This window comes from Cherax quadricarinatus, chromosome 75, assembly GCF_038502225.1.
Source record: "Cherax quadricarinatus isolate ZL_2023a chromosome 75, ASM3850222v1, whole genome shotgun sequence".
In the NCBI taxonomy this organism is placed as follows: Eukaryota; Metazoa; Arthropoda; class Malacostraca; order Decapoda; family Parastacidae; genus Cherax; species Cherax quadricarinatus.
The window spans coordinates 1,058,654-1,085,461 of NC_091366.1; the positions used below are offsets into that span (position 1 = coordinate 1,058,654).

Below are 26,808 nucleotides of genomic sequence, written 5' to 3' on the forward strand. Positions count from 1 at the left end.
CACACACACACACACACACACACACACACACACACACACACACACACACACACACACACACACAAAGGGATGTTAGGAAGTATTTCTTCAGCCACAGAGTAGTCAGTAAGTGGAATAGTTTGGGAAGCGATGTAGTGGAGTCAGGATCCATACATAGCTTTAAGCAGAGGTACGATAAAGCTCATGGTTCAGGGAGAGTGACCTAGTAGCGACCAGTGAAGAGGCGGGGCCAGGAGCTTGGACTCGACCCCTGCAACCTCAACTAGGTGAGTACACAGTTTGGCAGTGGAATACTCTGGCAAGTGGTGTAGTGGAGGCAGGAACCATACATAGTTTTAAGACGAGGTATGATAAAGCTCATGGATCAGGGAGTGGGAGAACCCAGTAGCAGTCAGTGAAGAGGCTGGGCCAGGAGCTGTGAATCGACCCCTGCAACCACAACTAGGTGAGTACACACACACAGTAGGGAAGGGCAGTGAACTATGTTACGTTAAAATCTGCACGCTTTTCACTGGTTCAGTGAGAGGTTGTGAGGGCAGTAGAGGAAGTTAAATGTAACCCTGAGATGCTAATATTAACCCTGAGATGTTAGCGTTAACCCTGAGATGTTAGCGTTAACCCTGAGATGCTAATATTAACCCTGAGATGTTAGCGTTAACACTGAGATGCTAATATTAACCCTGAGATGTTAGCGTTAACCCTGAGATGCTAATATTAACCCTGAGATGTTAGCGTTAACCCTGAGATGCTAATATTTACCTTGAGATGTTAGCATTAACCCTGATATGCTAATATTAACCCTGAGATGTTAGCGTTAACCCTGAGATGCTAATATTAACCCTGAGATGTTAGCGTTAGCCCTGAGATGCTAATATTAACCCTGAGATGCTAATATTAACCCTGAGATGCTAATATTAACCCTGAGATGTTAGCGTTAACCCTGAGATGCTAATATTAACCCTGAGATGCTAATATTAACCCTGAGATGTTAGCGTTAACCCTGAGATGCTAATATTAACCATGAGATGTTAGCGTTAACCCTGAGATGCTAATATTAACCCTGAGATGTTAGCATTAACCCTGAGATGCTAATATTAACCCTGAGATGTTAGCGTTAACCCTGAGATGTTAGCGTTAACCCTGAGATGCTAATATTAACCCTGAGATGTTAGCGTTAACACTGAGATGCTAATATTAACCCTGAGATGTTAGCGTTAACCCTGAGATGCTAATATTAACCCTGAGATGTTAGCGTTAACCCTGAGATGCTAATATTTACCTTGAGATGTTAGCATTAACCCTGATATGCTAATATTAACCCTGAGATGTTAGCGTTAACCCTGAGATGCTAATATTAACCCTGAGATGTTAGCGTTAACAGTGAGATGCTAATATTAACCCTGAGATGCTAATATTAACCCTGAGATGCTAATATTAACCCTGAGATGTTAGCGTTAACCCTGAGATGCTAATATTAACCCTGAGATGCTAATATTAACCCTGAGATGTTAGCGTTAACCCTGAGATGCTAATATTAACCATGAGATGTTAGCGTTAACCCTGAGATGCTAATATTAACCCTGAGATGTTAGCATTAACCCTGAGATGCTAATATTAACCCTGAGATGTTAGCGTTAACCCTGAGATGCTAATATTAACCCTGAGATGCTAGCGTTAACCCTGAGATGCTAATATTAACCCTGAGATGCTAGCGTTAACCCTGAGATGCTAATATTAACCCTGAGATGCTAATATTAACCCTGAGATGTTAGCGTTAACACTGAGATGCTAATATTAACCCTGAGATGCTAGCGTTAACCCTGAGATGCTAATATTAACCCTGAGATGCTAATATTAGCCCTGAGATGCTAATATTAACCCTGAGATGCTAATATTAACCCTGAGATGCTAATATTAACCCTGAGATGCTAATATTAACCCTGAGATGTTAGCGTTAACCCTGAGATGCTAATATTAACCCTGAGATGCTAATATTAACCCTGAGATGCTAATATTAACCCTGAGATGTTAGCGTTAACCCTGAGATGCTAATATTAACCCTGAGATGTTAGCGTTAACCCTGAGATGCTAATATTAACCCTGAGATGCTAATGTTAACCCTCAGATGCTAATATTAACCCTGAGATGTTAGCGTTAACCCTGAGATGCTAATATTAACCCTGAGATGCTAATATTAACCCTGAGATGCTAATATTACCCCTGAGATGCTAATATTACCCCTGAGATGCTAATATTACCCCTGAGATGCTAATATTACCCCTGAGATGCTAATATTAACCCTGAGATGCTAATATTAACCCTGAGATGCTAATATTAACCCTGAGATGCTAATATTAACCCTGAGATGCTAATATTAACCCTGAGATGCTAATATTACCCCTGAGATGCTAATATTAACCCTGAGATGCTAATATTAACCCTGACATGCTAATATTAACACTGAGATGCTAATATTAACCCTGAGATGCTAATATTAATCCTGAGATGCTAATATTAACCCTGAGATGCTAATATTAACCCTGAGATGCTAATATTAACCCTGAGATGCTAATATTAACACTGAGATGCTAATATTAACCCTGAGATGCTAATATTAACCCTGAGATGCTAATATTAACCCTGAGATGCTAATATTAACCCTGAGATGCTAATATTAACCCTGAGATGCTAATATTAACCCTGAGATGCTAATATTAACACTGAGATGCTAATATTAACACTGAGATGCTAATATTATCACTGAGATGCTAATATTATCACTGAGATGCTAATATTAACCCTGAGATGCTAATATTAACCCTGAGATGCTTATATTAACCCTGAGATGCTAATATTAACCCTGAGATGCTAATATTAACCCTGAGATGCTAATATTAACCCTGAGATGTTAGCGTTAACAGTGAGATGCTAATATTAACCCTGAGATGCTAATATTAACCCTGAGATGCTAATATTAACCCTGAGATGTTAGCGTTAACAGTGAGATGCTAATATTAACCCTGAGATGCTAATATTAACCCTGAGATGTTAGCGTTAACCCTGAGATGCTAATATTAACCCTGAGATGCTAATATTAACCCTGAGATGCTAATATTAACCCTGAGATGCTAATATTAACCCTGAGATGCTAATATTAACCCTGAGATGCTAATATTAACACTGAGATGCTAATATTATCACTGAGATGCTAATATTAACCCTGAGATGCTAATATTAACCCTGAGATGCTAATATTAACACTGAGATGCTAATATTAACACTGAGATGCTAATATTAACCCTGAGATGCTAATATTAACCCTGAGATGCTAATATTAACCCTGAGATGCTAATATTAACCCTGAGATGTTAGCGTTAACAGTGAGATGCTAATATTAACCCTGAGATGCTAATATTAACCCTGAGATGTTAGCGTTAACCCTGAGATGCTAATATTAACCCTGAGATGCTAATATTAACCCTGAGATGCTAATATTAACCCTGAGATGTTAGCGTTAACAGTGAGATGCTAATATTAACCCTGAGATGCTAATATTAACCCTGAGATGCTAATATTAACCCTGAGATGCTAATATTAACCCTGAGATGCTAATATTAACACTGAGATGCTAATATTAACCCTGAGATGCTAATATTAACCCTGAGATGCTAATATTAACCCTGAGATGCTAATATTAACCCTGAGATGCTAATATTAACCCTGAGATGTTAGCGTTAACAGTGAGATGCTAATATTAACCCTGAGATGCTAATATTAACCCTGAGATGCTAATATTAACCCTGAGATGCTAATATTAACCCTGAGATGTTAGCGTTAACAGTGAGATGCTAATATTAACCCTGAGATGCTAATATTAACCCTGAGATGCTAATATTAACCCTGAGATGCTAATATTAACACTGAGATGCTAATATTAACCCTGAGATGCTAATATTAACCCTGAGATGCTAATATTAACCCTGAGATGCTAATATTAACCCTGAGATGCTAATATTAACCCTGAGATGCTAATATTAACCCTGAGATGCTAATATTAACTCTGAGATGCTAATATTAACCCTGAGATGTTAGCGTTAACCCTGAGATGCTAATATTAACCCTGAGATGCTAATATTAACCCTGAGATGCTAATATTAACCCTGAGATGCTAATATTAACCCTGAGATGCTAATATTAACCCTGAGATGCTAATATTAACCCTGAGATGCTAATATTAACCCTGAGATGCTAATATTAACCCTGAGATGCTAATATTAACCCTGAGATGCTAATATTAACCCTGAGATGCTAATATTAACCCTGAGATGCTAATATTAACCCTGAGATGCTAATATTAACCCTGAGATGCTAATATTAACCCTGAGATGCTAATATTAACCCTGAGATGCTAATATTAACCCTGAGATGCTAATATTAACTCTGAGATGCTAATATTAACCCTGAGATGCTAATATTAACCCTGAGATGCTAATATTAACTCTGAGATGCTAATATTAACCCTGAGATGCTAATATTAACCCTGAGTTCTTCACAGAGATAATATTAACAATATTACTGTTCCATAAACACGTTGATGTTTGTGAGTGTTGGCAGGGTGTGAGTGTTGGCAGGGTGTGAGTGTTGGCAGGGTGTGAGTATTGGCAGGGTGTGAGTGTTGGCAGGGTGTGAGTGTTGGCAGGGTGTGAGTGTTGGCAGGGTGTGAGTGTTGGCAGGGTGTGAGTGTTGGCAGGGTGTGAGTGTTGGCAGGGTGTGAGCGTTGGCAGGGTGTGAGCGTTGGCAGGGTGTGAGCGTTGGCAGGGTGTGAGCGTTGGCAGGGTGTGAGCGTTGGCAGGGTGTGAGCGTTGGCAGGGTGTGAGCGTTGGCAGGGTGTGAGCGTTGGCACGGTGTGAGCGTTGGCAGGGTGTGAGCGTTGGCAGGGTGTGAGCGTTGGCAGGGTGTGAGCGTTGGCAGGGTGTGAGTGTTAGCAGGGTGTGAGTGTTGGCAGGGTGTGAGCGTTGGCAGGGTGTGAGCGTTGGCAGGGTGTGAGTGTTGGCAGGGTGTGAGCGTTGGCAGGGTGTGAGTGTTGGCAGCGTGTGAGTGTTGGCAGCGTGTGAGTGTTGGCAGCGTGTGAGTGTTGGCAGGGTGTGAGTGTTGGCAGCGTGTGAGTGTTGGCAGGGTGTGAGTGTTGGCAGGGTGTGAGCGTTGGCAGGGTGTGAGTGTTGGCAGGGTGTGAGTGTTGGCAGGGTGTGAGCGTTGGCAGGGTGTGAGTGTTGGCAGGGTGTGAGTGTTGGCAGCGTGTGAGTGTTGGCAGGGTGTGAGTGTTGGCAGGGTGTGAGTGTTGGCAGGGTGTGAGTGTTGGCAGGGTGTGAGCGTTGGCAGGGTGTGAGTGTTGGCAGGGTGTGAGCGTTGGCAGGGTGTGAGTGTTGGCAGGGTGTGAGTGTTGGCAGGGTGTGAGTGTTGGCAGCGTGTGAGTGTTGGTAGGGTGTGAGTGTTGGCAGCGTGTGAGTGTTGTCAGGGTGTGAGTGTTGTCAGGGTGTGAGTGTTGGCAGGGTGTGAGCGTTGGCAGGGTGTGAGTGTTGGCAGGGTGTGAGTGTTGGCAGGGTGTGAGTGTTGGCAGGGTGTGAGTGTTGGCAGGGTGTGAGTGTTGGCAGGGTGTGAGTGTTGGCAGGGTGTGAGTGTTGGCAGGGTGTGAGCGTTGGCAGGGTGTGAGTGTTGGCAGGGTGTGAGTGTTGTCAGGGTGTGAGTGTTGGCAGGGTGTGAGTGTTGGCAGGGTGTGAGTGTTGGCAGGGTGTGAGCGTTGGCAGGGTGTGAGTGTTGGCAGGGTGTGAGCGTTGGCAGGGTGTGAGTGTTGGCAGGGTGTGAGTGTTGGCAGGGTGTGAGTGTTGGCAGCGTGTGAGTGTTGGTAGGGTGTGAGTGTTGGCAGCGTGTGAGTGTTGTCAGGGTGTGAGTGTTGTCAGGGTGTGAGTGTTGGCAGGGTGTGAGCGTTGGCAGGGTGTGAGTGTTGGCAGGGTGTGAGTGTTGGCAGGGTGTGAGTGTTGGCAGCGTGTGAGTGTTGGTAGGGTGTGAGTGTTGGCAGCGTGTGAGTGTTGTCAGGGTGTGAGTGTTGTCAGGGTGTGAGTGTTGGCAGGGTGTGAGTGTTGGCAGGGTGTGAGTGTTGGCAGCGTGTGAGTGTTGTCAGGGTGTGAGTGTTGTCAGGGTGTGAGTGTTGGCAGCGTGTGAGCGTTGGCAGGGTGTGAGTGTTGGCAGGGTGTGAGTGTTGGCAGGGTGTGAGTGTTGGCAGGGTGTGAGTGTTGGTAGGGTGTGAGTGTTGGCAGCGTGTGAGTGTTGTCAGGGTGTGAGTGTTGTCAGGGTGTGAGTGTTGGCAGGGTGTGAGTGTTGGTAGGGTGTGAGTGTTGGCAGCGTGTGAGTGTTGTCAGGGTGTGAGTGTTGTCAGGGTGTGAGTGTTGGCAGGGTGTGAGTGTTGGCAGGGTGTGAGTGTTGGCAGCGTGTGAGTGTTGGCAGGAGTGTTGTCAGGGTGAGTTTTGAGCACAAGTGATCGACTGAATTGTTTTGTCATGTTTAGTGTTCTCGCAACACTGTAAAAGTCCTCAAGAGGACACTTTTGGACAAGTATATTCACTGGGGGCCAGTGGGCCACCAGCAGCAGCAACAACCTGGTTGACCAGGCTAGCACCAGACAAGCCTGGCCCTAGGCCGGGCTCCGACAGTAGAAAACTCTCGAAACTCTCTTAACACAGAAGCTGTGACATGCTAAGAGTACATTACAATATGTTCAGCGTATGTCACATACCCATATATGTATGCCATCCTGACCAGTGAACCAGGTGCTAAGAGTGTAGCGAGTAGGGGCTCCCTTTGTTATACCAGCATCTTGGTTCAACCAGCCAGTGATAAGGAAGGCTCCTGACCAGTGAACCAGGTGCTAAGAGTGTAGCGAGTAGGGGGCCCCCTTTGTTATACCAGCATCTTGGTTCAACCAGCCAGTGATAAGGAAGGCTCCTGACCAGTGAACCAGGTGCTAAGAGTGTAGCGAGTAGGGGCCCCCCTTGTTATACCAGAACCTTGGTTCAACCAGCCAGTGATAAGGAAGGCTCCTGACCAGTGAACCAGGTGCTAAGAGTGTAGCGAGTAGGGGCCCCCTTGTTATACCAGAACCTTGGTTCAACCAGCCAGTGATAAGGAAGGCTCCTGACCAGTGAACCAGGTGCTAAGAGTGTAGCGAATAGGGGGCCCCCCTTGTTATACCAGAACCTTGGTTCAACCAGCCAGTGATAAGGAAGGCTCCTGACCATTGAACCAGGTGCTAAGAGTGTAGCGAGTAGGGGCCCCCTTTGTTATACCAGCACCTTGGTTCAACCAGCCAGTGATAAGGAAGGCTCCTGACCAGTGAACCAGGTGCTAAGAGTGTAGCGAGTAGGGGCCCCCCTTGTTATACCAGCACCTTGGTTCAACCAGCCAGTGATAAGGAAGGCTCCTGACCATTGAACCAGGTGCTAAGAGTGTAGCGAGTAGGGGCCCCCCTTGTTATACCAGCACCTTGGTTCAACCAGCCAGTGATGAGGAAGCCTCCTGACCAGTGAACCAGGTGCTAAGAGTGTAGCGAATAGGGGGCCCCCCTTGTTATACCAGCACCTTGGTTCAACCAGCCAGTGATGAGGAAGCCTCCTGACCAGTGAACCAGGTGCTAAGAGTGTAGCGAGTAGGGGCCCCCCTTGTTATACCAGCACCTTGGTTCAACCAGCCAGTGATAAGGAAGCCTCCTGACCAGTGAACCAGGTGCTAAGAGTGTAGCGAGTAGGGGCCCTCTTTGTTATACCAGAACCTTGGTTCAACCAGCCAATCACAAGGAAGTCCACCAAAGTTGTGAAGATATATTGTACACTGGTGAATCAACATTGGTAGACTTGCCTCAAAGTCAGGTAGAAGACAGTTCTCACTGTGTATCTTGCTTGCATTGCCTTACTGTACATAGCCTCTGTAAATATTGTATATAAAATTGCTTGTTGTTTCGTGAAGAAAATATATACAAGTACTTACTGCTGCCTTTTGCTTATTCCTTGTTTTTACCTTGTTTGTTGTGCTACAACCAGGTGTGCAGGCCATTAGACTACCCCTGTGTTCGTAATAGAACTAGTGTGTGACTAGTGTGGAAGCCAATAGACCAGTAATCTAACACTGCCTTATGCTAGTCTATTGGGGGGCGTTGACCCCCCCCTCCGGAACGCCCTCCAATTATACTCACGGTACAGGGTTTAAAGGTCAACCTTTGTGGATTCCCTCTTAACAAAATCCCTTCAGGGACAAGCTGCAGTAGATGACTTGGCTAAACTAACATTAGACACACGAACAATGTTCAGTGTAATCCGTGTTTTTTTAGTTTAGGAAAATGTTGTTGGGTAGGGACTAGCAAACGAGTTTGAAGAAAGTGGAACAGTATAAATATTAACTAGCAGATCCTGTGGCCAGCAGAGTTAAATGTGTCAAGTTCAGCTTATGGAGAGTGTAAGGAGGACGATAGACTACATGACATTAGTGGTAGATTAAGACCAGACTGTATCACTGCTTGTATAGTTTGTGCGGAAAAATTAGTTACTTGAAATGTGGAGTGTGTGGACAAAGACAGGGCCACTGGTGTTGTGGACAAAGACAGGGCCACTGGTGTTGTGGACAAAGACAGGGCCACTGGTGTTGTGGACAAAGACAGGGCCACTGGTGTTGTGGACAAAGACAGGGCCACTGGTGTTGTGGACAGAGACAGGGCCACTGGTCACTGGTGTTGTGGACAGAGACAGGGCCACTGGTCACTGGTGTTGTGGACAGAGACAGGGCCACTGGTGTTGTGGACAGAGACAGGGCCACTGGTCACTGGTGTTGTGGACAGACAGTGCCACTGGTCACTGGTGTTGTGGACAGAGACAGGGCCACTGGTGTTATGGACAGACAGGGCCACTGGTCACTGGTGTTTTGGTAGATAGGGTCACTGGTGTTTTGAACAGAGGCGGGGCCACTGGTCACTGGTGTTGTGGATAAAGACAGGGCCACTGGTCACTGGTGTGTGGACAGACAGCACCACACACTGGAACACTACGTTTGCAAACATTCAGCTATATACAAACATGTAAAGTAAAAGGACACAAGTGCAACTAATGTGACATTTTATTGTGGCAACGTTTCGCTCTCCAGGAGCTTTATCAAGTCATTACAAACAATACATGGACACAGAGGGTATATATAGGATCAGAGTGAGGTGCAATACAGCCAGGTTGCACTGAACGTCTCAAAAGAACTTTCACAAGCTAACACCAGAGTCGCCATCGCTTCTAGCACTTCAATAAAGGATCTAACCAGGACAAAATCCAAGCATCACGAACCAGTCAATGCAGGAGTTTACACTATACCCTGTGGAGGCTGTGACAAGATTTACGTAGGTGAAACAGCAAGAAACCTCGACACCCGCCTCAATGAACACATTTACGCATGTAGGAACGATAACTTGAACAACACCTGTGTACAACACCGAAATTCCACCAATCATCTCATGAAATTCAGAGACGCCCAATTAGTGATCCAAGAAACTAATTTCCGCAGACGCAAGTGCCTCGAATCAGCACTGATCGCTGTTTCGAATACAATTAAACAAAACAACGGCAGTTTCACCATCTCCGAAGTCTTAGCAAGAATCCTCCTGAAAACAGTAAACCCTGCCATCACATAGTCTCTCCTGTTATACTACACAAAGCACATACAAGGAGTGAACACTAAAACAAGCTGCATCTTTCCAGTCTATATTTGTCCAACCTATTTTTATGTTACCCAAGTAATAGCTTTTATATCCTTTTACTCATGTACGAATTAATTGCTCTTCCATATTGTATTACTTTTGTCACTACTACTACTACTACTACTACTACTACTACTACTACCACCACTAGTGAACATCGAAATAGTACCTCACTAGTATTGCACCTCACTCTGATCCTATATATACCCTCTGTGTCCATGTATTGTTTGTAATGGCTTGATAAAGCTCCTGGAGAGCGAAACGTTGCCACAATAAAATGTCACATTAGTTGCACTTGTGTCCTTTTACTTTACATATTGTCGGTAATTCTACCAACTTCATTACAATCTATATACAAACACCTCCAAACGAACCACACAGCACTACATTGTTAATGATAAGACATGAAATCTTAAAACAGTACCCACAATGCACCAGTCACATGACTGCATGGAGGAGAAGGAGAAGAAGGAGAATAAGAGAATGATTGGGAACGGAAGATAAGAGACGGAGAAGTAGAGGAGGAAGATAATAAGTAGGAGATTGATTGAGAACAGGAGATAAGAGACGAGAAAGAGGTTACCTTACACACGACTGCAGTATTCTCTTACACAGGATGTGAGTTTGGGGTTAGTGGATTGTGGTGGATTGTGGTTGTGGTGGTAGTAGTGGTGGTATCATTGTTATCGACAAAAGCTCTTAGCCTATACTTGTCCCTCGACTAGATATTTGAGAGGAGAGAGTGTTTATATCATGGTAATAAAGCCCCATCCCGTCCTCTCTCATACACACACCTACAGTCTTGGCACTTTGATTCACACACAACCCTACCTTACATGCGTGTGTAAGGCGTGTTTGGATGTTTGGTTTGCGCAGGCTGTCTTAGTTTGTATTTTGCCTTTGGCGCAAGTCGATTAGACACTTGGCCTGTGTGTGTGTGTGTGTGTGTGTGTGTGTTTGGGAACATGTTTGTCGTGTGCAGAACTGTTGTACTTGTTGCAGGAGTGGCAACCTTACCTTGTGGAGGGAGCACCTAACCTGTGTTCCTTACGGGAAGGGGGTTTCCTTAGGGTTCATTTTGTAGCGGGTATGGCTGTTGAGAGAGGGATTCCCTACTCAAAGAGGGTTCAGAGAGACAGAAACGAAACTGTTAGGTAAGGTTTGTCAGGAAACAGGACAAGTGTTTCCGTGGCCTGGTTGGCAAAGTTCTCGCTTCACACACGGAGGGCCCGGGTTCGATTCCCGGCGGAGTAGAAACATTTCGACGTGTTTCCTTACACCTGTTGTCCTGTTCGCCTAGCAGCAAGTAGGTACCTGGGTGTTAGTCGACTGGTGTGGGTAGCATCATGGGGAACAAGATTGAGGACCACACTGGAAATAAGACAGTCCTTAAGCACCCACTGACTTTCTTGGGTTATTCGGGCTAGCTAACCCTCCGGGGTTAAAAATCCGAACGAAATCTTATCCTGACGCGGGTGAAACGAATCCTGCAGAGGTGAGTTACCCTTGGAACACAGTGTTAGCTGGAATAGTGTTAGCTGGAACATAGTGTTAGCTGGAAGTGTTAGCTGGAACACAGTGTTAGCTGTGTTCCAGCACTCGTAGGTTCCAGCACTCGTAGGTTCCAGCACTCGTAGGTTCCAGCACTCGTAGGAAGCAACGCTACTTAGGTAGCGTGACAGTCAGGTGAAGCTTGTTTTTTGCTGCCGATACTTAGTTTGTTCCATTAACCACATCTCCCTCTGGTGAAGGTCACTCTAACCTGTGACGGTGTTAGTGTGTTCTTTAGCACTAGTGTGTGTGTGTGTGTGTGTGTGTGTGTGTGTGTGTGTGTGTGTGTGTGTGTGTGTGTCGTAGTCTGGGTGGGGTAGGAACCTTGTGTTTACATCCGCTGAGTCAATATTAATGCCGGAAGGTTACACACTGCCTGCACTCACCCATGTTGCCTGCATACCTTCCTAGCGTGTGGCAGCTTCAGGCAACCACTTGTTGAATTACTGCCTGTCCACATCACCCTGTCTCTCTCCTGTCCTTATTCCTCAAGAGAAGAGATTTTTAGGTTTCTAATCTGTGATATCAGAGACGTAGTATCACTAGCACTGATAATTAGGGGACCCCACTCGTTACCCTCGTCCGGCTTACCCTCTCACCTCAGTGTAGCAACACTTGAGGTGTGGTTGCTTCCTGCAGTGTAGCAACACTTGAGGTGTGGTTGCTTCCTGCAGTGTAGCAACACTTGAGGTGTGGTTGCTTCCTGCAGTGTAGCAACACTTGAGGTGTGATTGCTTCCTGCAGTGTAGCAACACTGAGGTGTGGTTGGTTCCTGCAGTGTAGCAACACTGAGGTGTGGTTGCTTCCTGCAGTGTAGCAACACTGAGGTGTGGTTGCTTCCTGCAGTGTAGCAACACTGAGGTGTGGTTGCTTCCTGCAGTGTAGCAACACTGAGGTGTGGTTGCTTCCTGCAGTGTAGCAACACTGAGGTGTGGTTGCCAACACTACTCTCCACCGCAGTTTACAACATACCTTCGTTATAGCATGCAAGAATTGTCAACCTTGTGGACGTTATGTGTGTCAGCGAGCTATTACAAGACTCGGTCTTGCTAATATAACTGTTAAGTCTCTCAGCTGACAATACTGTTGTTAGTTAATTAACTGAAGTAAATAATGGAACTATATGTTCCAAGAATGCAGTTAGAAGCTGGAGTCGATCAACCACCCACCATGATAACATGAACCTAGATAAGTACGTTTATGGAGCAACTTGTAATGGGAACACTGACTTGTGTAGTACCCAGGCTTAGGCTTAGTTACAAGTACTTCTGGCAGTTTGGCAGACACGGACTGACTGGTGTAGTAGCCAGGTTACAATTATCCATATTCTCTTGCACTACCATCCACAGGATGTGTTCTAAATTAGTCTCCATTGGGGAACTCTAGTACAGGAGTTTCCAGCCTGAAATCCAGTGCGCAGTAAACTTTGTGAACATTTGTGTGACTGATCACCTACCAAGGGATTACCTCAGGTGTTATATTCACCTGTATTAGACTGAAGAAGGTTTTTATCCAAATGTCGATACTATGACACTCTTTCAATTCTCTTTAGTTTTCCACCTCTTGATCTAAGCTCTTCCTCCCAAGAGCACTGAGTGCTCGTGCAAGTGGTACTTTGAGTGTACAGGAATGTCTGAAGATTTAGTGTTTAGGTAGGGCTCTAGATGTGTGATTTGTAGGTAGGACGGGGGTATCGCGTGGCCTCAAAACTCTGCTGAAGGTTGGTTCATAAGCTCTCCCAGGGTTTCCCTAGTTTCTCGTCATTATTCTGTGAAATTTTTGTGAGCCGTGACAACATAACTTACTGTCTTCCCAAGTGTACTGAATAGCTTATTGTTGTTTAAATGCTGTGTCTGTCTGGTACGAATGTTTTGTAAATACTACGTCCGTCTGGTAACTACGAATACTTTAGTCTCTGCTGTAAATGTCTTACTTCGGGTAAATTATATTTGTTGTGACACTTGTCGATTGTGAAGTCCTTCATTAAACCTCTTGTGTTGTTGTTGTTTGGTGGAGGAAGAGAGAGGGGGAGAAGAGAATGAAGAAAAGGAGGGAGATAGGGAAGAGATGGAGAGGCAGAAGGGGAGACAGGAAGGAGAGATGGAGTAGTGTTGGAGGCTGACTCAAGTGTCCTTCAACGCACAAAGTTCTAGTTTCCCTTGGTTAATTTCCCAAGATTCCCACGGTCAGTGGGGCTGAACCAGGAACAGCAGCAGCAGCAGCAGCAGCAGCAGCAGCAGCAGCAGCAGCAGCCAGGAACAGCAGCAGCGGCAGCAGCGGCAGCAGCCAGGAACATCACCAGTAACCAAGCTGCCACAGTCTCGAAGCAACAAGATGAACAGAGTCCAGAGGTTCTTCACTTCGAAGCTGCTGCCAGAGTGACGTACTGCTCAATACTGCTGCTCCACTAGTGGTCCACTGGTGGACCACTGGTGGACCACTGGTGGACCACTGGTGGACCACTGGTGGTCCGCGGCTGCTGCTGGTGAGGGAGGGAGGGAAGGAGCTAAAACAAACAGACTTTGTCTTCCGGGAAAGTCTTCAAGTGTCCTTGTGAAGACAATCAGCAGTCTCCATGGTGCCTGCACTCAATGTTGACACCAGTCATGAGAGAGAGAGAGAGAGAGAGAGAGAGAGAGAGAGAGAGAGGTGTAATCAGTTGGTTATACAGCTTGATACCTTCTCACTTCCTGTGTATACGAGAGATTAGATATAACTCTAGTGTGACTCAGATAGCAGCGCCTTCGTGTGACAGCCAGTGTATTGATGCTGTCAACAACCTCGTTGACCTGGCAGTCAACAGTGAAGCCTGACCTCAGGTCGGGCTGCCAGGGTTTACAAAAACTGGCGTGAGCGTGGGTAGGTGTATGTCACAGACCAGTGACCATTCCAGATTAGAATATTTCCCTGTAGTTATTGATTAGGCAGGTGTTTGAGAGAACACCTGTACACACTGCACACAGCTGTTGAACACCTGCCCAGGTGTAGTCATTTGCTCTCTCTCTCTCTCTCTCTCTCTCTCTCTCTCTCTCTCTCTCTCTCTCTCTCTCTCTCTCTCTCTCTCTCTCTCTCTCCCCAGAGGAAGCCGCATCCACCATCACTCGCATCATGGCTGCATTTCCAGCACTGAAGAATGAGACACTTCATTATGAAAACGTTTCTCCCACCAGTGGATTCTTCAGTCCAATACAGAGAAGACTGGTGAAAGATGAGGATGAGAAGTTGAGGTAATCCGTCCCTCAATCTGAGGGATTGATTACTGAAACGTTTCGAGAGTTTCACTACTCTCGGAGCCCAACCATGGGCCAGGCTCATCTGATGCTTGCCTAGTCAACCAGGCTGTTGCTGCTGGAGGCCCGCTGCCTCACCGCAACACACCTCTTTCAGGCACCTTCCCCACTAGCGCATCTGTCATACTTAGGAAGTCCAGTGCTCCGGATAAGACAGTTTCCTGTCGTCAGTACTGCCATTCCCGTAACTGGGTTGCTAGCGCACTCACCTCACACGCTGAGGTCCGTGGTTCGATCCTCGGTACGGGTGGAAACATTAGGACGTGTTTTCATGTTTACTTAGCAGTAAGTAGGTACCTGGGTGTTAGTTGACTGGTATGGGTGGCATCCTGGGGACAAAATTAACCCAATTTGTCCGAAATTCTCCACATAACAAGCGGCTTTCTATATAGTAGTGTGTCATTGATGTCAGCTATGGTCTGTATACCTTGTACATGTACTTGTAGATATAAATATTATTATTATTCTCTCTCTCTCTCTCTCTCTCTCTCTCTCTCTCTCTCTCTCTCTCTCTCTCTCTCTCTCTCTCTCTCTCTCTCTCTCTCTCTCTCTCTCTTTCGTGATGCTGTTCTTTCCTGTAATGCTGCAGCTGTGTTTGGCTCAAGTTGTGTTGTTCCTAGCATCTTCAGTGATTCCAGTGACCACAACTCAACTCCTGTATGTTGACGTGTGTGGTGGCTTACATTGAAGGTGTTCCTTATACTGAGTTCTATGTTTTGAGTTCAGTTTCTCCAGATCGATGTCTGCAGATCGATGTCTGCAGATCGATGTCTGCAGATCGATGTCTGCAGATTGATGCTTCCAGATTGATGCTTCCAGATTGATGCTTCTAGGTCGATGTCTCCAGATCGATGTCTTGAGTATCTGATCATTTCGGTCACGTCACTTGTCCACTTAATGAGTCAGCGACAGTAGACATCAGAGTGAGCACCTGTACATGACTCCTTCACCCCCTCCCCCTTGTTTTACGTGGTATTTTGGGCTGGTAACTTTCCCCTTGGTAATCTTGTGTCATGACACAAGACCAAGTGAAAGTTCGCAGCTTCTGTAGTCTTGCAGAGAGAGTAAAATATTACATCAAGGTACAAGGCAATCTTTTGTCACGAGTCAAGTGCGCAGCACCAGTCTCTGTGAGAGATTGGAGGGAATTGAAGATTTAGGGAGGTGTGTGTGATGGGAGGGGCAGTAGCAGCAGTTGTCATACAGGTCATACAGGGAAAGTGGTCAAGCGAGCACTACACTTGACTCTTCCGTGCTCAGGTCTCCCCTCTGCCTTGCCCTCCTCTTTCTCCTCTGCCTTGCCCTGTGCCCCGCCCTAGTATGTTTCCCTACCCTCCTGCCCCGCCCTGAGAGACATCTCTTAACAATAATGATAATAATATCTATATTTCTGCATGTACATGGGAGATAGGCCTAGCTGACATCAATGACTTACTACTATATAGAAAGCAGCTTGTTATCTAGAGCATTTTCCGCAAATTAGGTCAGTTTTGTCCCAGGATGCGACCCACACCAGTCCACTAACACCCAGGTACCTATTATACTGATGGGTGAACATGGACAGCAGATGTTCTAATGTTTTCCAGCCGTACCGGGGATTTGATCTCCGGACCTCAATGTGTGAGCTGAATGCTTTAGCAATCAAGCTACGGGATACCTAATGTATATACTGTATATACAGTGAGGGATGGACACCTCTCAGTGTGTACACACAAGATACACCTGGTACTGTACCTGTGTGTGCCCGGTCTACCCAGCCAGGCTGTGGGACTCTGGATATGTAGGCAGCAGTTTCTGGTATGAACATATGGTCAGAGTAGATAGAACTCTGACCACACTCGCTAATAACACTGAATTTACCAGCTAAGACCTGTTATCCTGCCTCAGTTCGTAGCTGTACCTACCTGGACGGTAGGTACAGCTTTAGTCTGTTACAGCTGTGTGTGTGTGTGTGTGTGTGTGTGTACTCTGATGGGGTCAGAGTGTAGGTACACTACCACCTGCAGGTACCACACCTGCAAGTACCACACCTGCCCAGTTCTTGCTCCTCCTAGCAGGTGTTATAGCCCCGGGATAGCACCACTATTGTAGCAACTGCTCGGCTACACGAGGATCATTACGGCTACATACCACTCGTCCATCCCCACTCTAGTGTATATGCACTGAGGGACTTGCACAGATACATATCACTACCGTGTATCAGGAGTGGTAGATAGGTATCAGGAGTGTTAGACAGGTATCAGGTGAGGTAGACAGATATCAGGAGTGGTAGACAAGTATCAGGAGTGTTGGGTACCAGGAATGTTACAGGTATCGTAATACCCAGGTACGCTTGCTTTGGGGCTAGTTTGATTACACTGAGTGTTGTGTGTGTGTGTGTGTGTGTGTGTGTGTGTGTGTGTGTGTGTGTGTGTGTGTGCGTGTGTGTATGTACTCACCTATTTGTACTCACATGTTTGTGGTTGCAGGGGACGAGTCATAGCTCCTGGCCCCGCCTCTTCACTGATTGCTATTAGGTCCTCTCTCTCCTGCTCCCTGAGCTTTATCAAACCTCGTCTTAAAACTATGTATGGTTCCTGCCTCCACTACATCACTTTCTAGGCTATTCCACTGCCTGACAACTCTGTGACTAAAGAAATACTTCCTAACATCCCTTTGACTCATCTGAGTCTTCAAGTTCCAATTGTGACCTCTTGTTTCTGTGTCCCATCTCTGGAACATGTGGTTGTGTGTTGTAGTGTGTTGTATGACGTGTGTGTGTGTGTGTGTGTGTGTATATATACGTGTTGTGTGTGTGTACGTGTGTGTGTGTGTGTGTGTGTGTGTACGTGTTGTGTGTGTGTACGTGTTGTGTGTGTGTGTACGTGTTGTGTGTGTGTGTACGTGTTGTGTGTGTGTGTGTACGTGTGTTGTGTGTGTACGTGTGTTGTGTGTGTACGTGTGTTGTGTGTGTACATGTGTTGTGTGTGTACGTGTGTTGTGTGTGTACGTGTGTGTACGTGTTGTGTGTGTGTGTACGTGTGTGTTGTGTGTGTGTGTGTACGTGTTGTGTGTGTACGTGTTGTGTGTACGTGTGTGTTGTGTGTGTGTACGTGTGTGTTGTGTGTGTACGTGTGTGTACGTGTGTTGTGTGTGTGTGTGTGTACGTGTGTGTTGTGTGCGTGTGTAGCATCCCTATGTTAAGAGTAGTTTTGGCACCATATAAGGTAAGTATCGTGGTGAGTGCCAGGAGAGCCCCGTCATACACTTGGCACTGTGCCCACCATCATGCTTGTGGTCAGTGCCACACGTCACCACACCCACACGCCCGCTGCTGCCCTGCACGTGGGCGTGGGCGGCCAGGAAGTTGACAGATGGCTGACTCTCGACCTCACCACCACCATTACAGGACCTGCCTTCCCCTACCCATCACCCCTCCCCTCTCCCCTACCTACTTATCCCTCATCCACCCTCCCTATCCACTCCATATCCACACAACTGAACAGCAGATACCTGGTAAACTTTTATTCCCACAATATATAAAGTAGCAACACGGTATTTTGAAAGTGGTCGCTTAATTTCCAAGTCATATAAGCGACAAAGAAAACGGTGAAATACGCTTCGAGGTATATCTCTTGTTAATTATAATTGAATAAAACTGTAGTGTGCTGCTACATTGATGTGTGTGTGGCACACTGAGGGAGGGATAGTAACCTGGGAGGCAGGGATAGTAACCTGGGAGGCAGGGATAGTAGCCTGGGAGGCAGGGATAGTAGCCTGGGAGGCAGGGATAGTAACCTGGGAGAGTCATGACCTCAGGATGACTCATGGTAGCCTAGTATGTCTAAAAGATCCTCCTAGGATGACACCCACAACAGCAGACTAGGAAACAGCCTCGTATATACACTGCTAAGATAACAGCTACGTATATACTGCTAGGCCAACAGCTTCGCGAAGATGGTGCGTGATTTACACGAAAGATTCAGGAGCTGAGAGATACGAACCATATCTAAGATATCTAAGATTTTTTGGGGGGGGGGTCAGCGCCCCTGCGGCCTGGTCCTTGACCTAGCCCCCTGGTGGATCAGGGCCTGATCAAACAGGTTGTTACTGCAGGCCACGCACAGTCCAACGTACGAACCAAAGCCCAGGTAATCCCTCTGGAAGACCTCCAGAGGAACCAGCCATAACTCCAGAGCAGTTATGTAGCCTCTAGGATGTGTACACATGTGTCGCACACCTGGGGTCTACACACAGGTATACCCTTTACACTTGTAACTGCTGCTGTTCCCCGGAGGTATGAATCTACTGCAGTATTTACCACATTCCTCCCTCGTTATCACCTCAGCTAACTGGTTCTCAGGCTGACAGCTGCACTCTATTGCTCTCCACCTGTCAGCGTGAACACTAGCACAGGGGGCCAGGAGCTAAGACACGACCCCTGCAACCACAAATAGGTGAGTACACGTGCCCTCCTTTAGTTGAAATAGCCATCTGGGATTCCAGACTCCAGCTGCAGCCGTCAACACAAGCTGCAACACAGTGATGCAAGACACGGGGGTCACCTGTGTTGACTAGTGCAACCACAGAGGATAAAGAGGCTACAACAATACACAGATAACTCACACATAGGGGCAGCGGGCCTCCAGCAGCAACAGCCTGGTTGACCAGGCAAGCACCAGTTATATACTCCAGTTGACCAGGCAAGCACCAGTTATAACGGGCACAAAAAAACATGGACGATAATGTAACGAGTGTAGAGGGCCCACGACTGTTCAGCAGCCTTCATATGTCCGGGAAAGTACCAACACACGCCTAGCTGTATTCAAAAGGGAACTCGTGTAACACCTCCGGACAGTTCCGGATCAACCAGGCTGTGGTGCTTCGCTAGACTGCATGCTACCTGGAGGGTGTTCTGGGGGTCAACGCCCCCGCGGCCCAGTTCTTGACCAGGCCTCCCGGTGGATCAGCAGGGCCTGATCAACCGGGCTGTTACTGCTGACCTCACGTAGTCCAACGTAGGAACCACAACCTAGCTGATCGGGTACTGACTTGAGGTATCTGTCCGGCTCCCCCTTGAAGACAGCCAGGGGTCTATTGGTAATCCCCCTTGTTTGGTGGGAGGCTGCTGAACAGTCTTGGGCCCCGATTAGATCAGAAGTAGACCAGCTTGGTCCAGGAGCTGCACGCTGGGGCCATGGAAGAGTGTTGGCTTGAGGTGGCAGAGGTTAGACAGTTAACATTCCAATATAACTGCCAGTGGTGTACCAACCTCTAGTGTTTTCTAACCACACTACTACGTGGGGTTGTGACCTTCTGGTGATAAATGATTAGCAAGTCTGAGCTTCGGCTCACATCTGCAGGACCCGGGTTGTATCCCGGCACGGGCGGAAGAGTTGAATATGTATCCTTATGGTCGTTCTTCTTTAGAGGGGTCAGACTGACTAGTGATTGACGCCCCGAAGATCCTGAACCATATAAGAGTTGCAGAAGTTGAGTCTCGGCTCCTGGACCCGCCTCTCTGTTGGCCACTGCTGGGTTCTCTCTTCTGGTTGTGTGGGCCCTGTCGTGCCTATTCTTGAAGCTGTGTATGGATCTACTACTTTTTTTGAAGGTTCTATTGCCACTTGTTCCTTGTCCCCTGCCTCCGTTCCTTCTTATTCTGAAATCTATTTTCTTTCATCATTCTTCATATCTCCCAATTCCTCCCCCATTCCATCTCTCATCATCCTCTACCCACTCTCCCCCTCCCTTTTCCCTCTCCTCCCTACTAGTCTCCATTTTCTCCCTCTCTCTGTCCCCCACCATCACCACCCCCAGAGGGAGATCACTCTGCACTGTTATTTGACTGTCAGTGGCTGTCTTAACTGACCTCTCTCTTTATCCGTCCAGGGTACAGTCACTCGTCCAGGGTACAATCACTCGTCCAGGGTACAATCACTCGTCCAGGGTACAATCACTCGTCCAGGGTACAGTCACTCGTCCAGGGTACAATCACTCGTCCAGGGTACAATCACTCGTCCAGGGTACAATCACTCGTCCAGGGTACAGTCACTCGTCCAGGGTACAATCACTCGTCCAGGGTACAGTCACTCGTCCAGGGTACAATCACTCGTCCAGGGTACAATCACTCGTCCAGGGTACAGTCACTCGTCCAGGGTACAATCACTCGTCCAGGGTACAGTCACTCGTCCAGGGTACAATCACTCGTCCAGGGTACAATCACTCGTCCAGGGTACAATCACTCGTCCAGGGTACAATCACTCGTCCAGGGTACAGTCACTCGTCCAGGGTACAATCACTCGTCCAGGGTACAGTCACTCGTCCAGGGTACAGTCACTCGTCCAGGGTACAATCACTCGTCCAGGGTACAGTCACTCGTCCAGGGTACAATCACTCGTCCAGGGTACAATCACTCGTCCAGGGTACAATCACTCGTCCAGGGTACAATCACTCGTCCAGGGTACAGTCACTCGTCCAGGGTACAATCACTCGTCCAGGGTACAATCACTCGTCCAGGGTACAATCACTCGTCCAGGGTACAATCACTCGTCCAGGGTACAATCACTCGTCCAGGGTACAGTCACTCGTCCAGGGTACAGTCACTCGTCCAGGGTACAGTCACTCGTCCAGGGTACAGTCACTCGTCCAGGGTACAATCACTCGTCCAGGGTACAATCACTCGTCCAGGGTACAGTCACTCGTCCAGGGTACAATCACTCGTCCAGGGTACAGTCACTCGTCCAGGGTACAATCACTCGTCCAGGGTACAGTCACTCGTCCAGGGTACAATCACTCGTCCAGGGTACAATCACTCGTCCAGGGTACAATCACTCGTCCAGGGTACAATCACTCGTCCAGGGTACAATCACTCGTCCAGGGTACAGTCACTCGTCCAGGGTACAATCACTCGTCCAGGGTACAGTCACTCGTCCAGGGTACAATCACTCGTCCAGGGTACAATCACTTGTCCAGGGTACAATCACTCGTCCAGGGTACAATCACTCGTCCAGGGTACAATCACTCGTCCAGGGTACAATCACTCGTCCAGGGTACAGTCACTCGTCCAGGGTACAGTCACTCGTCCAGGGTACAGTCACTCGTCCAGGGTACAATCACTCGTCCAGGGTACAATCACTCGTCCAGGGTACAATCACTCGTCCAGGGTACAATCACTCGTCCAGGGTACAATCACTCGTCCAGGGTACAATCACTCGTCCAGGGTACAGTCACTCGTCCAGGGTACAATCACTCGTCCAGGGTACAATCACTCGTCCAGGGTACAATCACTCGTCCAGGGTACAATCACTCGTCCAGGGTACAATCACTCGTCCAGGGTACAATCACTCGTCCAGGGTACAGTCACTCGTCCAGGGTACAGTCACTCGTCCAGGGTACAGTCACTCGTCCAGGGTACAATCACTCGTCCAGGGTACAATCACTCGTCCAGGGTACAATCACTCGTCCAGGGTACAGTCACTCGTAGACCCATGAAGACTAAGGGACTAATTACCTCATCTTCCACCGTCTCCAGTTTATAACCTCAGAATTGAATTGATAAAGCCACGGGTGGGCGAAATGTCGTCAGAAAGATATCCGGGTATTGTACGTGTCTCACTCATTATTAACCAACCCAGCATTAACAGACTAGAGTGTTCCTCATCCCTGAACCTTCCTGATACTCATTTGTTTCTTAAACTATGGACTCTCTTACACACCTGACATTCGGTACACACACGTGCAGATGAACAAGACATGTGTGTAATGTTGGGTCATCTTTATTGGCTAATAGAGAGAACGTTTCGACTGCCCATTGCGATGTTTCAGCCGAATTCAGAGGCGACCTTAATTCTGGAGACAGTGGAAGAAGTACAGACGGGATTGACAGGTGTCCAGTGCCTTGATCTTGTATATTGACAGGTGTCCAGTGCCTTGATCTTGTATATTGACAGGTGTCCAGTGCCTTGATCTTGTATATTGACAGGTGTCCAGTGCCTTGATCTTGTATATTGACAGGTGTCCAGTGCCTTGATCTTGTATATTGACAGGTGTCCAGTGCCTTGATCTTGTATATTGACAGGTGTCCAGTGCCCTGATCTTGTATATTGACAGGTGTCCAGTGCCTTGATCTTGTATATTGACAGGTGTCCAGTGCCTTGATCTTGTATATTGACAGGTGTCCAGTGCCTTGATCTTGTATATTGACAGGTGTCCAGTGCCTTGATCTTGTATATTGACAGGTGTCCAGTGCCTTGATCTTGTATATTGACAGGTGTCCAGTGCCTTGATCTTGTATATTGACAGGTGTCCAGTGCCTTGATCTTGTATATTGACAGGTGTCCAGTGCCTTGATCTTGTATATTGACAGGTGTTGGGTGTTCACAACAGCGGGTAGTGAGGTTTAGTTATCTCCAGTCACATGGGGTGCTGACTGTATCGATAAATCAGCATTGTCTTGAGACACTGTGTGGTAGTGGTGATTGTTGCAACACTACGTGTAACGTGTATACCGGGAGTGTTCCTGGTACTGGTTTACCGGGAGTGTTCCTGGTTCTGGTTTACCGGAAGTGTACCTGGGACTGGTTTACCGGGAGTATACCCGGAACTGGTTTGCCAGGAGTAATAGAACTGAATTACTGGGAGTATTCCTGGAACTGGTTTACCAGGCCCCTCTCTTACCTGTTTCTTATACCTTGTGCGTAGTTGTGAGTGCTGGTCCAATGTGTCGTGGTTTTTGTGCCCTTGAGACTAGCTGTGGTACAAGGGATGCACAGGAGTGTACTCGTCCAGTTGTACTCGTCCTGTTATACACACCCAGCTGTATTCACCCAGTTTGAAAGGGTCGAGGCTGGAATATCTTTTGAGAGAAGGAGCACTGCAGCAGCACTACTGGCCCATACTAGGCAGTCCTTCGTTAAATCGCCTTCACCACTCGTATAAATTCAGTCAATGATCTAAATTACTGGGAACGCTTGAAGTCCCATCGAACTGTACTCCCTGGAACGTAGACGAGAAAGATGCACCATAATCTATGCTTAGACAAACTCTGCAGGAACTGCAAAGTTTGTAGTCAGTTGATGTCTCCCCCCCAAACTTATCATTGTTCTCTTGTTCTTATTCTTCTCGTTAGTTTTACATCGTCCACAAATAGTGACACATAGGACTCAATCCCCTCTGGTAAGTCATTCAGCTATGTTAGAAACAGTAGTGGTCGTAACACTGATCCTTGTGGAACTCCACTCGTTACTCCCATCCTGATGTCTCATCCCTCACTGTTACTATCTTCTGTCATTTACGTACCGACTCAGTGGAACACCGCCTCCTGTCATTTAGGTACTGTCTGACACACTGGAACCCTGCATGTTCCTTATAATTTCTTGACTAATCTCTCATGTGGTGCTGTGTTAGCTTTTCTACACTCCAAGAAGATACAGTGCATCCATCCCTGTCTTTCTGGTTTCTGTAAGAAAGCTCCTCTCCAAGTGTTCTGATATCTTATTTTTCCCTACCATCCTCTCTAGTAGCTTTGACAGTATGTATGTTTGATATAGTCATTGTGTGTGTGTGTGTACGTGTACGCGCACATGCCTGCATGCACACGGCGCCTTTCGGAATTTTTTCCACGCATGGGTAAGCACGACCCTTTCAGGAGACGACGGTGGCAGAGGGCGCTGTCCTTCCCCCAAGCTGCCACTTCTCCAAGTTGCCACTTCCCCAAGCTGCCACTTTCCCAGGCTACCACTTCCCAAGCTACTCGTCTCATTTCCCACCCAACCCCCTATTTTCTTTTCCTCATTCCTCTCTATCCTCTCCTATGAGTGTCAGTCACCAGCATCTCTCTATCCTCTCCTCTGAGTGTCAGTCACCAGCATCTCTCTATCCTCTCCTCTGAGTGTCAGTCACCAGCATCTCTCTATCCTCTCCTCTGAGTGTCAGTCACCAGCATCTCTCTATCCTCTCCTCTGAGTGTCAGTCACCAGCATCTCTCTATCCTCTCCTCTGAGTGTCAGTCACCAGCATCTCTCTATCCTCTCCTCTGAGTGTCAATCACCAGCATCAGTAACACACCAAGCAGGTGTCACCAGATACCTGGCCACTTATTCGTCATCTCCATCTAAAAATCATCTTTCCTTTGAACTTTTCATCCTACCCCTGCCTATACTCATCCTACCCCTGCCTATATTCATCCTACCCCTGCCTATATTCATCCTACCCCTGCCTATACTCATCCTACCCCTGCCTATATTCCTCCTACTCCTGCCTATATTTCTCCCACCCCTGGCAATGTACAGTTCTCATAACGTTCTCAATTACCTAAAGTGTTAATTCTGATTTCCTCAGTCATGTTGGTGGTTCCTTCTTATCTTTGTTAATAAAAAAATAATCCCTCGCTATATACTCTTAATGTATTTTATGATTGATTCGTAAATAAAGATATTAAACTAAAGTGTGTGTGTGTGTGTGTGTGTGTGTGTGTGTGTGTGTGTGTGTGTGTGTGTGTCTCTGTGTGTGTCTGTGTGTGTACTCACCTATTTGTGGTTGCGTGTGTGTGTGTGTGTGTGTGTGTGTGTGTGTGTGTGTGTGTGTGTGTGTGTGTGTGTGTGTGTGTGGTGTGTGTGGTGTGTGTGTGGTGTGTGTGACTCAACAATCAACATTTGCACCAATAACTCACTACAGTTGTGACCGGGTATGGAAGTGTAAATTGCTCATTACACTATAATTTGTTCATGATTGTAGCCATGTATAAACGTAAGTAACCATTCTTACAGTATTCATTACCTTTGTAACTTGTGAGTTCATTACCTTTGTACCTAGTTCAGCTATCAAAACTTTGGGGGCCCAGTCCCTGGACCCATTACGTACCTCTGTAATCTGTAAATACCTTTGTAACTTGACATGATTGTGACCAGACCTACCTGGAGTTCATTACCTTTGTAAATTGTGAGTTCATTACCTTTGTAAATTGTTAGTTCATTACCTTTGTAAATTGTGAATTCATTACCTCTGTAACTTGCTCAGCTATCAAAACTTTGGAGTCCAGTCCCTGGACCAATTATGTACCTCTGTAATCTTTTGACTACCGCCCACAGGATGGATATGGGGTGACTACCGCCCACAGGATGGGTATGGGGTGACTACCGCCCACAGGATGGGTATGGGGTGACTACCGCCCACAGGATGGGTATGGGGTGACTACCGCCCACAGGATGGGTATGGGGTGACTACCGCCCACAGGATGGGTATGGGGTGACTACCGCCCACAGGATGGGTATGGGGTGACTACCGCCCACAGGATGGGTATGGGGTGACTACCGCCCACAGGATGGGTATGGGGTGCATAATAAACATATTAAACTAAAACTCGTAAAATTAAGGGTTTCCTTGGTTAAAGAATCTCTGAGCTACCCAACTTAACCTACGCAGGATATGCACATCGAGAGGTGTATGTCACTGTGTATACATCGAGAGAGGTGTATGTCTGTTAATATACACTGAAAGTTTATGTAAATTCCTATTTTATGTATATTAAAGTGTTCTTGACTGGTGGTGGACAGATCACTGGTGTAGTAACTTTATTTAGGTACAGGTACACATAAATACAGTTACACAAATTATCATACATAATAACGTGTGTAAATTACCCTCCAGGACGACCCAAAAATGTCAGACAAAGTGACTTACTCCCATTGGGATCCTCGGATCTGAAACCCTATTAATCATTAATGTAAATTGTCCTAACCTAGTTGAACACACGGTGTGTTTGGACAAGAAATTATATAATATAGCAGATAATGTTATTGTGAGGTCACTGCCAGTGTTCGATGACTGCCCTCGCCATTACATGACACTTGTAATTATGATGTTAGTATTACGTATCTCTCTCTCTCTCTCTCTCTCTCTCTCTCTCTCTCTCTCTCTCTCTCTCTCTCTCTCTCTCTCTCTCTCTCTCTCTCTCTCTCTCTCTCTCTCTCTCTCTCTCTCTCTCTCTCATTCACTGTATTTATAAAATATAGATTTTATATACTTTATTTCTGTCATTTCAGATTGGGCTTGACGAATGAAAACCGCAATCATGGGAGATCCAGCCCATCCCCTGGGAAAAACCCTCTCATGAACACGCTTATGAATGTATGTGGCAAAAATGACAGAAACTTTTAACACCCCCGGTGATCGTCCCTATGTAGAACATTTTCCTGGGTTATCACT

The 26,808-nt window shown here is 46.8% G+C and overlaps 1 long non-coding RNA gene across 1 annotated transcript; it reads left to right on the forward strand.

Annotated features, from left to right (window-relative positions):
* LOC138854928 (uncharacterized) lies at positions 1–26,808 on the forward strand. Its single transcript, XR_011394103.1, has 2 exons — positions 1–445; positions 26,646–26,808. It is a non-coding gene; the product is annotated as an uncharacterized lncRNA (long non-coding RNA).